Source organism: Grampus griseus, assembly GCF_964374135.1.
Source record: "Grampus griseus genome assembly, chromosome: 17".
NCBI classification, from domain to species: Eukaryota; Metazoa; Chordata; class Mammalia; order Artiodactyla; family Delphinidae; genus Grampus; species Grampus griseus.
In genome coordinates, this window is record NC_139011.1 from 30881558 (window position 1) to 30896229 (window position 14672).

Below are 14672 nucleotides of genomic sequence, written 5' to 3' on the forward strand. Positions count from 1 at the left end.
GAGTTACCTAACTTTCGGGTGTTTCAGTGCCCACATCTATAAAGTGAAGGTGTTCAATTAGTGTTTGACCTCCAGGGCACCTTTGAATTAAATTCTTTAATAAACCTTTTCTGTTTTTTATAGTAGTCTCTCTGCTCATTAAAATGGATACCCTTCGTATTATATTAATTTGTAGTGGACACTAATCAAATAACAGTTCTAATAACCTGGGTACTGAAAACTGATTAGAAATGCATCCTCACTTTTCATGCCCCTCTGGTGAAAATATTCAGATTCAAAGGAGAAATCATTCGCCATTTAGACAAATCCCAGCATTACTGCACTGACAGTGAATTAAACTGCTCAGGATTCAGTTTCAAAGAGTTACAACCTTGTCATGTCACAGATGTACACAAGTATCGTATTTTTATTTTATTTATTTATTTTTATCGGGGTATAGTTGTTTTACAATGTTGTGTTAGTTTCTACTGTACAGCAAAGTGGAGTTCCCTGTGCTATACAGCAGGTTCTTACTAGTTTTCTATTTTATACATATTAGTGTGTATATATCAATCCCAATCCTCCCAATTCATCCCAACCCCACCTTCGACCTCCCTCTTTCCCCCCTTGGTGTCCAAACATTTGTTCCCCAATGTTCATTGCAGCACTATTTACAATAGCTAGGTCATGGAAGCAACCTAAATGTCCATCAACAGATGAATGGATAAAGAAGATGTGGTACATATATACAATGGGATATTACTCAGCCATAAAAAGGAACGAAATTGGGTCATTTATAGAGACGTAGATGGACCTAGAGACTGTCATACAGAGTGCAGTAAGTCGGAAAGAGAAAAACAAATATCGTATGTTAACGCATATATGTGGAATCTAGAACAATGGTACAGATGAACCGGTTTGCAAGGCAGAAATAGAGACAGATATAGAGAACAAGTATCACATTAATATTCCTCAAAAATCCTGAATGTTTCCACAAAGAGAGAAATGGAAGAGATGAATTCAATATATAAACTGTAGTCTTTTTTTTTTAAACAGACTTTTTTTTAAGAGCAGTTTCAGGTTCCCAGCAAAACTGACCAGAAAGTACAGAGAGTTCCCATATACTCCCTGACACCACAAATGCACAGCCTCCCTCATATCAACATGCCTTACCAAAGTGGTACATTTGTTACAACTGATGAACCTACATTGACATATCATTATCACCCAACATCCATAGTTTCCATTAGGGTTCACTCTTGGAGTTGTACATTCTATGGGTTTTGATAAAGGTATAATGACAACTATCCACCATTAATAGAATCATACAGAATAGTTTCACTGCCCTAAAAATCCTCTGTGCTCTGTCTATTCATCCCTCCTTCTCCCTAACCCCTGGAAACCACTGATTTTTTAAAATTGTCTCCAATAGTTTTGTCTTTTCCAGAATGTCATAGTTAGAACCACAGAGTGTGTAGCTGTTTCAGATTGGCTTCTTTCACTTAGTGATTTGCATTTAACTTTCCTCCATGACTTTCCATTGCTTGATAACTTATTTCTTTTTAGTGCTGAATAATATTCCATTGTCTGAATCTATCACTGTTTATCTGTTCACATACTGAAGAAATCTTGGTTGCTTACAAGTTTTGGCAATTATGAATAAAGCTGCTACAAACATCTGTGTGCATGTTTTGCATGAACATAGTCAAATACTCTTTAAATTGTGGTTTATGTATATGAATAAGCAAAGCCGAAATGGGTATCAAAGCTTATATTCTTGACTCAAAAATAATTCAACTTGTATTGAGTAAACTTCTAACTTACATGTTTCTGAATAAACTGAGCAGTTATGTTAGAGAACCAGAAATAACAGCTATTCTTGGGGTAATAATTAAAGACTGTTTTCCAAGTACTCATACAAGTGCAAAAGCAACAGTAAGACAAGCAGGCCCCAAGACAAGATTAGATCAATGTAAGATACAGAGAGGAGGATTCTAAATATGTTCTTCCAACTGTGCAAATTGTAAATGTTTACTAGTTCCTTAGGAGGGACAAGAGATTGACTTCAGAAGTTTCAGAGTTCACTGTATATGAATATATAGGAGAGAGTTTTAACACCATATTTACTATTTAGTCTGTTGTTCTGTTAAATAACTCCTCTGGTGTATTGGTTAGCTACTACTGTGTAACAAACCACCCTGAAATGTGGTGGCTAAAAACAACCACTTACTTAACTTATGATTCTCTGGATAAACAATTCTGGCTGGACTCATCTGGGTGGTTCTTCTTCTCAACTGGCCTCCCTCATCATCTGCCATCTTGTGCAACTTGGCATTGCTGATCTGCTTTATACTCTCTCACATCTCTGTGACTGTGGCTGAGACAGCTGAGCTGACACAGCTCTGGCCCATATTCTCTCATCCTCCAGCAGGTTAGCATGTAATTGTTCACATGATGTCTGGGTAGCGTTCCAAGGGAGTGGAAGCATGCAAGGGCTCTTGCAGGCTAGGCTCTGAACTTCCACAGTGTCACTTCTGTGGGATTCTATTGGCTGAACCAAGTCACAGGCCTCCTCAGATTCAAGGGAAGGGGAAACAGACTTCACTTCTTGATGGGAGAAGCTGAAAAGTCACTTTGTGCAGGGCATGGATTAGGAAAAAGTGAAGAATTATGGAATTTTTTTTTTTTGCAATCTGCTACATGTGGGTTACTAGACTAGCAGAACAACACTGTGGTTTAAATTCTGAGCTCTGGAAATCAGCCACTGAAGCTCAAAACCCAGCTTTGTCATTCACTAGCTGATTAGTAATGACCTCTTTAACCCTAAATCGCCTTATCTGTAAAATGGGGATAATAATGGTAACTACCTTATAGTATTATTATGAGTGTAAGCATACTGCCTGGCACACAGAAAGCATTCAGTGATGGCTTTCCTTGCTTACTATTCTATTATCATTACTATCTGTTATAAGGGAACTTCACCTCACTATAAGAAACACAATTATTGCCCAGTTTGGGAAAATGAGATAAACTGCCCTTCCTCCTCAAATAATTCATCATTAAGTCATTTCTTTAAGTACACTTCTGAGTACATAGAAAGATCATGGAGCTATTTTTGATTAGCTTTTATTTTTATACTAATGAATGCCTTTTCTCCCGTCTTTATTGACAAGAACAAAAGCAATCATCAAATTCTCATTTGCTAAATAGTTTCAAGTAAAACAATTTTTAAATGCTTAGCTTTCTATCTGTCTTTAACTTTTCATTTTCTTAAACTTAGTATTCACTAGAGTACTTGATAACACATTGAAATTTTTGAGTAGTAGCTACTCAAATTTTTTAATAGCATCTAACTTAAATTACGAAGTCAAAGGTTCATTTAATCCTCCAAAACACATACCTACTTGTATCTATCTGTCATAAATCCATTCAGCAGGATCATGATACCTTTGAGCATGCTTTGTTTCCATATCAAAATTAGATATTCTGTCTCTAAGTGTGATTCATAATGGAACCTTGTTATGGAGATATTTTATTACATTTGTTTCCTTTTGTAATGAAACATTTAAAACTTGTTTATTTTCATAATCCAAATTGGATGTCATAACTCAGTATTTCAGTCACTCAAATAATCTGCCAACTCTGGCTATAAAATCATAATACAAGACCAATTTATGTTAATTTTAAAAAGGTTTTAAAAATTATAGTGAATCTTTTACTACTCTTGGAAAAAGAAGAAACTGATTTGAAAGGAATATTTTTGTTAATGTTAGAGAAATGCTGGGATTCTTTCAGTCCAAAAATGTTCATGCTACGTCATTCTCTTTTGAGGGTATTTTTAAGAAGGTAGCCATTAAACCAGAGGAAGAAAACCCAGAGTTAAAAACCCAGAGTTGAAAGAGATCACTTTGCTATACATATACAGAAAGTGCTTTTATTCAATACGAACATGATTTCCAGTTATTCAAATGAAACTTCCTTTATTTACAGCAGGAAGATTTGGCATTTAATAGAAAGTACTTGTGAGCATCTACTAGGCACACTTTGGTGGTGACACAAAGGAAAAGAAGGTAGTATTCCTGATTTAAGAATGTTGGAGTATGCTTGAGAATATGACGTGTGTGGACATTAATGATGTAAGAATACATACAGAGAACAGACATTCAAATGATCATTAAAATAGCGTAAGATATGCAACTGCTAAAAGACAGAGTTAAAAAAAATCAAAATAGTTGGAAAGCTAATAATCAAGAATTTATTTTGAAAAAATAATGAGTCTTGGAAGGGCAAAACACAGATTATGAGAAAAACTAAAGTAAGTTAGGGATGTTGACAAAAATAGAAGAGAATGAAGATAACTCATATCATTGCTTTACATAACTGCCTGGTGATGAATTTTCTTAACCAGACACAAGGAGGCTTGAAATAAGGAAAAATACACTGAGATTGTCTATAGAACCCTACTTTATTGCAGAGGCAGAAAAGCACAGGAGTTAAGAGCTTTGCAATCTGGAATCAGACTGCCTGGATCCAAACCTGATTCTGCCACTCAGGAGCCGGGTGACCTTGGGCAACTTACTTGGCTTTGTGCCTCAGCTTCCTCATTTGTAAGGCAAGGAAAATAAATGCGCCTGCTTATATGTTGGACTGTGTCATGCCAACTTGGTTAAGGTAGGAATTACATTTCCCAGAACCCCTCCCCTGTACGTTGCTGGGTTATTCTTATCAAAAGAAAGCTTGCCGGAGATGTGCAGAGTGGAAATGAAGCAGTGGTCATTTAATCTCTGAATGGCTTTGTGGTCAGATGTGATGATGGACAGATGCAGAGATGTCTGCTGGTTTTCAGCTTGTCCTAACTTTCCCTCACTGCCCCATTCAGAGGTTCTTCCTTACTTGTCATGCTGCTGACCAAGAGCAGACTCAGAGCTGCCAGCAGGCTCTTGACTGAGGACCCACGGAGGCAGAAGTTACAAAGAAACCACAGCTTCTCTCTGTAAGCTCCCCTTGCTATTGTCATTTCAGTTTCTGGATGTACCTGGCTTCTCAGATTGATAGGCATGTGACTTCTCTGATCCTCTAATTTCCTCTTCTGGACCTTCATGTCCCCAGCTCCTCCCACAATTGATCTAATTCTTTTAATAAACACTTTATGCCATAAACTTATTGTGACTGATCTCCTGAACAAATGTTTACTGATACTCTTTCTCATAGAGTTTTGAATATGAATATTATATGAGTTAATATTTGTAAAATGCTTGAAACAGTTTCTAGCATATAGTAAATACTTATGTAAGTATTTGTTAAACAAAATAATCTCTAATAAATTAGTGTTAGGCAATTGAGGAAGAAATTTTAAAAGTCTGTGAAGGAGAAGGATGACAAAATGCAATACTCTCTATGACAAACACCATTTGGGGTAACAAGGACAGAGGAATTCTGATACATCATGATATGGTGAGAGATACACAAATGAAACAATCAGGTAAGAACTTCTGACAGAATAATAGCTAATACCTACTGAGCGCCTTCTATGTGCAGGTACTAGTCTAGGTCTTTTGAATAGATTATTTCATGTAATCTTCACAAATGCCCTGTGAGATACACACTCTCCATATAGAGGAGTTAGTGAATACTATGATGAGATGTAAATGGTAAACCATATGTAAAGGAAATTAACTCCCATGACTACAATTATCATTGTTGGAAAGTGGGTCTAATATTGTTCTTTCCCCCTAGTTTGTCTTAATAAATTCTGTTCCAAATTGTACTGTGGCCTGACAATCTCATATCTTACTAGAGATTCTGAGAGGTTCTGTTCTAAGGAACACCATTGTTACTGATGGTTGTTCACATTTCCTGGGCAAAAGAAGCTATAAAGTGACATGAAAAAGTAACATTCTGACATAGGGGAAAAATTCTGGGGTTCTGGTAACTAGAAAAATCTGCATGTGATCCCTGACTTTGTTCCCTCTTGCGTGATTTTTTTTTGCGGTACGCGGGCCTCTCACTGTTGTGGCCCCTCCTGTTGCGGAGCACAGGCTCCGGACGCGCAGGCTCAGCGACCCAGCTGCTCCGCGGCACGTGGGACGTGGGACCTTTCCCGGACCGGGGCACGAACCCATGTCCCCTGCATCGGCAAGGCAGACTCTCAACCACTGCGCCACCAGGGAAGCCCCACTCTTGCGTGCTTTTGAGCTAAGGTCTTAACACATCTAATCCTAATTTGCCTCGAAAGTAAAATGGGAATAACACCACCCTACAAGAACTTGCATAAAGATTTATGAAATAACACAATAATATTTGCACACTGTCTGGAATATTATTAGGCACTTAGTAAATGGGTGACCAATATTATTATTTTTTCTCTAGATATCAAGGTCTAAGAAAACACATAAACAAAAAGAAAATTTTAAATTCTCTGAATTTGTTCTTGTTAAAAATAATACCAGTGTTCTATGATTCCCATACATAAGACCTGTTGATTTCCTAATTACTCTTGAAATAAGTTAATGTAGAGGTAATGAATACCTTATTTGAAATGCAATAATATGAAAAATAGGCACTTCATTTACAGGGTATCATATTAGGGGTAATGTGCACTTTCCAGCATGTTGAGAGAAAACACACAGATGGCATGCCAGGTCATTAAACTAGTAGACATGTTTGACCACAGAAATTTTAGCATAACTGAAAATCCTGATAACATACATATTAGAAAAAAGAATAGAAAATTAAATAATGGAGTTCTGTTTATATTTTCACTTCAAAGTCAGGTATATACTTAATATAAAAAACTACTCAGACTTCTTTAGTCATAAATGCCTATAAGTTAATGGAAATGTATTGCAATTTACCTCTTATTTCACAGCAGGGCAACACTCAAACTTTCCTGAACTAACATATAATCGAAACAGGTATGTCCTAACTAGGATAGAGAAAATTATACATAACTGAAAGAATTATAAAAAGGAGCATGATTCATTAATTTTTATTAGTCCTCTCTGCTGTATTACACAGGGATTTGGCAATTACCCACTCACATCACTATATACACTCTGTTTCACTATTTAGTGTTTCATGTCTACATTATGTAAAACACTGTATATATTTGTACTCCTAACAAGAAATGGTATCACTCATTTCATTTTTATTCCATTTTAATTGGGTTATTTATTTTTCTTTTCCTTTTTCCTGAATCCAACGAAATACTAGCAAAAGAAGAAAAACAGGGCTTCTAATCACAGTCTGAGTGCCTAGTAGAAGCCTTCAGAAAGGCTTCTTTTGGGATAGTGAAATGATATTTTAAATAATGTTCTTTAATTATTCACATCTATGGCTCTAGCACTCTTTTCTGAATTATGAGTTTAAAAAAATGATATACTGGCTCAGATTATAAAGCCCAAGATGAGCTATAACAACTCATTTTCATTCCAATTGTTCCCAGCCAGGTAAACAGCTGAGAGTTTAGATGAAATAATGATAATAAAATGCTAGGATTGCTATTTTCACAGCTATATCACTGAATACAATAAAAACTACTGAGCTAGAGTATTTTATATTTCCCAAGCCCTCTTTACTATCTTTATTAATTTAATCTCCACACAAACAGAATGAGTGTACTGACATAATTATGAAATTACTATATCAATGTCAGAGATGGGGAAACTGACTCAGGATTATTTAGGAGGTTTAAAATCTAACTGGTAGTTGCTTCCATTTAAACTTCAAAACATTTTAGTATTTTCAACATTTTAGTATTTTCAAGTGGCCTTTGGGGCATCAAAATCATTATGGCTGGTGCAAATAAATAAAGACAATGGAGACAAAAGTTAAAGATTCAGTATTCCAATTTGGATGAGACTGTTTAGTGGGTGGGGGGAGAGGAGGATTAAACTGAAATCCTAGAGAAAATGAGAAAAAAAATCCAAGATGTGCATGTACAAGGAATATTTTTAGAGAACAATAAGAACTAGTAAAGCAAAGCTGCATCAATAGAGAAAAGAAGCTATGTTAACACTCACATATCTAATATTATAACTCAATAACAACAACAACAACATCAGTTAAAAAATAGGCAGAGGAATGAAATAGACATTTTCCCAAAAAAGACATCCAAATAGCCAAGAGGTACATGAAAAGGTACTCAACATCACTAATCAATCAGGGAGATGCAGATCAAAACCACAATGAGATACCATTTCAGACCTGTGAGAATGGCAATCATCAAGAAGACAAGAGGTAAGTGTTGGCAAGGATGTGGAGAAAAGGGAACACTTGTGCCCGGCTGATGGTATTGTAAACTGGTGCAGCCACTATGGGTAACAAACAGTTTGGAGGTTCCTCAAAAAATTAAAAATAGAACTACCATACAATCCAGCAATCCATTATGCAAAGGAAATGAAAACAGGTTACTGAGGAGTTTCTATATTTCTGAAAATACAGAAATGCCCTCTTGCTTATTTGTAACTTATTTCTCTGATAGTGATAAATCTGGCTCCAGTTATATGCAATTTACATATATACATACACATCTGAAGTAATTTCAGAATTGCTACTGGGTACTCCTGGGAGAAACAAATTTACCAATTAGAATACAATGTTCATGCATAGTTCTTTTCTGTCTCCAGCTTGATAGCTTCCAGTCAAAACAGTGTTTTCTAATTATTTAGGTAAACTACTCTTTCCCCATTACGATCACTAAGGTTATGCCATACATGTGTAACAAGGTTAGATTTAGTTTTCTGTCTGCATTCTATGCCCTGGGATCCCCCAACATCGCGGCTGATCTTTTAAAAAAATGTATAGACATACATTGAAGTTCACGTTTGTGATATACATTTCTATGGATTGTGATAAATGCATAGTGTCCTATATCTGTCACTGGACTAGAATACAGAACAGTTCATCACCCTAAGAATTCCTTGTGCACCCCCATTTTATTCAACCACTGTCCCCTCCTCAAAATTCAGACAACCACTGATCTGTTCCCCATCCCTATAACTTTTCTAGAATGTCAAACAAATGGAACCATGCAATATGTAGCTTCTTCAGTCTTCTTCAGCTTCTTCACTTAACAAAATATAGTTACAATTCATCCATGGTGTTGCTAATATCAATAGTTCCTTCCTTTTTTACTGCTGAATAGTATTCCATTGTATGGCTATATGACATTGGCTCATCTGTTAACCAGTTGAAGGATATTCAAGTTGTTTCCAATTTTCAGTGATTATGAATAAAGTTATTATAAAAATCCTCATACAGGTGAATATTGGTTTTAATTTCTCTTGAGTAATTATCTAGGAGGGGGGTTGTTGGGTCATATGTCAAGTGTACGATTAATTTTGTAGGCAACTGTTTTCTTTTATCTTTTATTTTACTTTATTTTTTTATTTTTTTGCCATTCCAAAAGGTATGTAGCAGTAAACATATCCTTTTAAAATGTTCTCTAATTTTAAACATTTCATTTTTCAAAGCTAGCAAACTTGTCATGATTTGTGGGTGGCTGTGTGTCAATTGCTTAGAAATATGTCCCTTCCACTCTCAACTCTTAGACTAAAATATTGTGTCTCAAATGCCCTGTCATTGGTTATTTAATCATCTAATGGATGAATCATCTATTCATCTAATCTTTAGAATAATTATGGTCTGCTTTTTTAGGTAGAGATTCCATTAAAAATGATTTTCTACTATTTTCCTAAAATATATGTTCTACTACTTTCTTAAAATGTATTTTGAACTGAAATAGGTAAAATTATCTAAAGAATATGAAAGTACTACTTTTTCTTTGGCCAGTAACTTACTGTATTTCTTTCCTACCTCCAATCACCCAACTTATATTAACCTTCTTAAAAGAGCCTTTTTTAAAACGGAGCTACCATATGATCCAGCAATCTCACTCCTAGGCATATATCCGAAGAAAACCATGGTTCAAAAGGATACATGCATTCCAATGGTCAGAGTAGCACTATTCACAATAGCCAAGACACAGAAGCAACCTAAATGTCCATCAACAGATGAATGGATAAAGAAGATGTGGTATATGTATACAATGAAATATTACTCAGTCATTATAAAGAATGAAATAATGCCATGTGTGACAACATGGATGGACATGGAGATTATCATACTAAGTGAAGTCAGACAAAGACAAATATCATATGGTATTGCTTATATGTGGAATCTAAAAAAAAGTGATATAAATGAACTTATTTACAAAACAGAAACAGACACAGACTTAGAAAACAACTTACGGTTAACAAAGGGGAAAGGCCGGGAGGAGGGATAAACTGGGAGTTTGGGATTGACATATACACACTATTGTATTTAAAATAGATAACCAACAAGGACCTACTATATAGCACAGGGGACTCTGCTCAATATTCTGGAACAACCTAAAAGGGAAAATAATTTGAAAAAGAATAGGCACATGTATATGTATAACTGAGTCACTTTACTGTATACCTGAAATGAACACAACATTGTTAACCAACTATACTCCAATACAAAATAAAAATTTTTTAAAATCTGCTAAAAACATCAGGCAATCCACATAATAGAGGATTATTTCCTTAGTTCTAAGTTCTTATCTCCGACCTTATCTGTTTCTCTGTCCTTCCCTTAACCTCAGCTAAACCTGCAGACTCACTGTCTCAGTGTCACTCCATCCTTCTCAATGGTTGTTCACCTCCAGAGATGCCTCCTATCCAACCCCCTTTAAGACCAAGTACAATTCCAAACTTCATCTTGACTTGGTGGGGAGGCCAGGAGAAGGAAAATAGTGTACAGGCAAGAGAGATATGAGAAAAATCTCCATTATTGCTTCTCCACAACTGAGGGTATCAACGTAACAAGCAATGCTTTTGGTGGGGGGTCCTTCTTAATTATGTAGGTTTATTATTCCTCAGGACAGTGTCTGTTACTTTTTTTCCAGACACATTATCTCCCAGAAATGCAGTGCTTTTTGTGAGATGGCTAACTCAGCGAAGGAAGAGATAAACTCTATTGAAAAACTGGCTTAAGCAAACGTATGAAGTCTCTCCTCTCTGCTCTGTTCTGGTCCTTGAGCTCAAAAATCATAGAATTTTAAACTTGAAATGAGCCTTCCAGTCCAACTTTCTAATACTGAAGGAATGCATTGCCTCTAGTCAACTTTCCAGTACCGGAGGGACACCAAGGGTCAAAGAGATGCTTGGATAATATCCCTTCATAGACTTGACGACCTCTGCATTAATCAGGGTTCTTGTTCACGGGGAATGTAATCTAGCTTGCTTAAGTAGAAAGTATTTTACTACAGGGTAGTAAGTAGTTACAGAAGTTCCCAACCACATGACAAGAATTTCATGGAGGAATTCTCGCTGTTGCTGCCAACCCCCTGCTCAACAGCTATGATGTCAAAGACCAGACCAGTAACTACAGGAGAACAAATGCCTTTGCTGCCTTTTCTGCACCTCGCTTCCACACACTCCAAGTCTTAGTCAACAGAATCTGCTTGGCAGAGCCCGGAGCACGAGTAAAGCTCTAGCTGCCAGGGAGCCTTGACAAGGTGCTCTTTGAGTTTCCAGGCTCTATAGCACAGGAAGATATGCTAGAAGGGGAGTAGAGTGGGTATCAGATGAGCCAATCTGCAGCATCCTCCCCATGCACTCACCATACAACGAATGAGTTTGCTTCTCTTACGGATAACAAACTGGATAATGAGGCTGTGCAGAGACTTGATTAAGAGAGTAGGCCCTGGACTGAGACTGCTGAGGTACAAATCACATCTCAGACACCATCTGTGTGATCTTGGGCAATCACATATTATTTCTATGCATTTATTTTGTCTATAAAGGAGATATTTGTAATTCTTCACTCCCCTGATTAGTATAACGATCAAGGGCATTAAAATGTAAAGTGCTTGAAACACTGCCTCTCACATACTAAGTGCTCAATTAATGTTCATTATAACTATTTCTATGAAATTGTGGCTTTTTTTGAATTTATGGAAGCTGAACTAAGATCTGTGTGCATCTTTATCAGAAGACAGTTTATATGAATTGCAACAAATGGAACATATGATACCTGCAAAGTACCAATGAAAATTTTCTCCCGAGACTTTTTGCCAGCTTTTTGTAATATTGCTGTGAAAGGATGGAAAGAAATCTGTTATTAACCTGCCTCAAATTAGGTAATTGTCATAGCCTATGACTGCTGTCCCAGGGAAGGTAATGAAAGCTTTCGTATACCTTTCTTTGAAGGAAAAACCCTGCCCCAGTGTGTTTACTTTGAGTTCTGAACAGAACTCCCTATTTCTATCCCTGAAAAAAACAAAAAGGGAATCCAGACTGGAACTAGCATGGGAAATAACAAAATGCTCCTTAATAATTTTTTGAGTCAATTATTTAAAGACAGTAAAACAGCAACAACGAAAACTTTTGACAACTTTTAGTATCTTAGATAAATGGAAATCTCCATTCCATTAGGGCCAGACCAAAGGAAAGAGCCGCTCTTGATTTTGCATATACCTAAAACAGCTCCCCTGCCACTTCTTGAGCACCTCTGCTTATTAGAAAACTCTTTCACACAAAGGTTTGAGAATCTGTCTGCCAAATTTAACCCACTGGCTAGTTCCACACCCTGGCACTGTATGAAATCACTCTCTCCTCACGCAAAGCGCTGTAGTCCCAGGACAGCGCTTTCAAGGACAGGCAGCTATTTACAAGTGGTAACACGTGGCAATATCATTAAGGACATGGACTCAGGTGTCCCTCTTCCTGACTGTGTGATCTCAAGGAGGTGCATGAACTTCTCTGTGCCCATTTTATTCTCTGCAAAATGGGTGATAATAAGTATCCTTACCTCACTGGATTGTGAGAACATTAAATAAGATAATGTAATAAGCATGAGTTATCATTAATGATATCCTCATCACCACCATCACAGACTCCATATCGGCCTCAGCGTTATCTAACATTTTCTAATGAAAGCATCTTTATGAGATGTAGTTCCATTTTTATCTACCTTTAATAGACAGAGTCATTTTGTCAGTCTCCTCCACTGTGTGATTGTTGGAAATGTGCACTACCCTCTGCGGGTGATTTAATTAGTACAGCAGACAGATGAAGTCTTCTCCCTTGCCCATTTGTGTTCGCTCTATGCTTCTATGAATGCCACCTATTATAACAGGTATGGGAGCTCATCACAACTCTGGTTTACACTGACTTTATGGACAAATAAAATCCTTAGGTCTTTTTCCCGAGGAGCTATTATGCCAACTGTTTCTCATACTACGGTTTAATGAGTGATTTTTTTTTTTTTTAATCCAAAGTGCTATATGATAAAAGAATTCTGCTTAGGGAAAGCTTTGACTTGGTTTGTGTGATTTATGGGCAAAGACCATTTTGGTAAATAAGATAAACAAAATAAAGATGATTCCCATGGTGCTGAAAATCCAATCATCTCTCTGGCTCTTCTACCGGACTATTAGCTAGATGAAGCCTAAGATTCAGTCTTGATCATCTGTTTATTTTTTGGTCAAAAGTGTGCACTCAATACATGATGAACTGCCAACCTCTACAGTAATGATCTGCCCCCTTTGTTTTTATCAACCATGTGCAAGATAATCCTGATAGATTTGTGAACACTGCCTCAATTTCTACATAATACGGTATTTCAAATGATGCAATGACAGGGCATACATCTGGTTTACAACAAATGCTTCATTTTACTGCAATCTTGTGGCTGCCTAGAGGATGTAATACCTGTCACCGATAATACATTTCCAAACTAACACAACATGGCATATTACAGGTTCTGAAAATAAATTTAGATGTAAAGACACCAACTATGTAAAATGCAGTGGAGTTTTACATAGAGAAATTTAAAAATACCTTTGATGCTATAACCTAATTAAAACACTGATCAATAGTGTTCTTGCCTCATTACACGAGCAACTCAAGGGATGACAACTGCTTTTATGATCATTTATTATTAACAATGGGAAAACATGATTTCCATTAAAATAGACACCTTGAAATGAAATGAGCACGCTCTCCAGAGATATGTGTATCAATCTTTCCTTCCCCATATACTTCAAGTCTCTTTCCTCCCCACCCTTCGAGGCATCCAGGGGAAAAAAAGAAAGTGAAAAGAGCATTAAAGTTCTTCCTCCTAGGTAAGCCCAGTATTCTTCCTCCCCATGGATACTCTAGATGTACAAAAACAGAGTAGCAAAGAGCAAAGACTTTGGATGTAAGCTGTCAGAGGTTCAGCCAACCTCCCTCCACTTACTTGGGTAAGTTCTTTAACCTGAATTAGTCTTAGTTTCCTCATGTATAAATTGGTGATGACCCAATTTCCAGGAAAGGCATAAAAATGTATTGAGATTAAAGGGAATTCCCTGGCAGTCCAGTGGTTAGGACTCAGCGCTTTCACTGCCGGGGCCTGAGTTCAATCCCTGGTCGGGGAACTAAGATACCACAAGCCATGCAGTGAGGCCAAAAGAAAAAAGAAAAAAAAAATTATTGAAATTACATGACAGAGTACCTAGCGCAGTGCTTAGTATGGAAAACGTGCCCACAGTCCCCCATCTACATCCCCACAAAACAAAACAAACAAACAAACTCACTGTAGTTCACAGACCTGGATAGGAGAATTTGGAGTAGAGAAGAAAATACCAGATTGCTGGGACCCTCTGGTATGGCTGGGCTGTGGGG

General features: G+C 36.8%; 1 protein-coding gene across 3 annotated transcripts in view; it reads right to left on the reverse strand.

Moving 5' to 3' along the window:
• OXR1 (oxidation resistance 1) overlaps positions 1 to 14672 on the reverse strand; it is a 455696-nt gene that overhangs the window by 334364 nt on the left and 106660 nt on the right. Inside the window, exon 1 of one of the 3 annotated variants that reach the window (XM_082674598.1) lies at positions 14599 to 14648. The exons of the other annotated variants lie outside the window; for them this stretch is intronic. The gene's annotated coding sequence lies outside the window, so the exon portion shown is untranslated. Of the gene's footprint in view, positions 1 to 14598; positions 14649 to 14672 lie in introns of those variants that run through there. 3 annotated transcript variants of the gene reach the window in all.